Below are 646 nucleotides of genomic sequence, written 5' to 3' on the forward strand. Positions count from 1 at the left end.
CACTGATGAAATTTAAAGCATAAACAGAAAACTACATGATTCCCAATTGTTCTTCACCTAAATAATTGAGTTGATCAATAAAATTGGATGTTTTGATGGACTCTAAAATGGATCCAGTGATGTATTGTAAAGCCACATGAGATCACCCCCTGTTGCCTGAAAAATGTAGTAAACTCTGTTCAAGTAAGATAGCAGCTATTGTGATCTCATATAACATACACTAATTTTTTTTAGGTCAGTCTATCAGTACCCTAAATTTGCAAATATACAAGGCTCTGGACAAGTCCTTTGTTGGGGAGTCTGACAATTTCTTTGAGATGGAGGGCTCATGAGTGCTTTCTAAATTTGGAATTATGCCCAATTAAAAAAAGATTTAAAACATATACTGAAATCCACCATCATTTTTACATGTCAAATTAGGAAAATGATTTAATTAATTATAATGATAGTGATCAATGTCAATAGAGACACAGAAAGATATAACTCTTGTATAAGTTTTTTAGGAAACCAATTAGGAAACATATAGCAAAAGCCTTAACATTGACAATAATAAAAGCTGTCTGATATTTTTTATGAGATATTTTATTCTTAGTAAGCTGTCATAAGAAATGTTTAATTACATTGACAAATTGTGAAAAACTATATC

This window comes from Hipposideros armiger, unplaced genomic scaffold (genome assembly GCF_001890085.2).
Source record: "Hipposideros armiger isolate ML-2016 unplaced genomic scaffold, ASM189008v1 scaffold_2154, whole genome shotgun sequence".
Classification (NCBI taxonomy): Eukaryota; Metazoa; Chordata; class Mammalia; order Chiroptera; family Hipposideridae; genus Hipposideros; species Hipposideros armiger.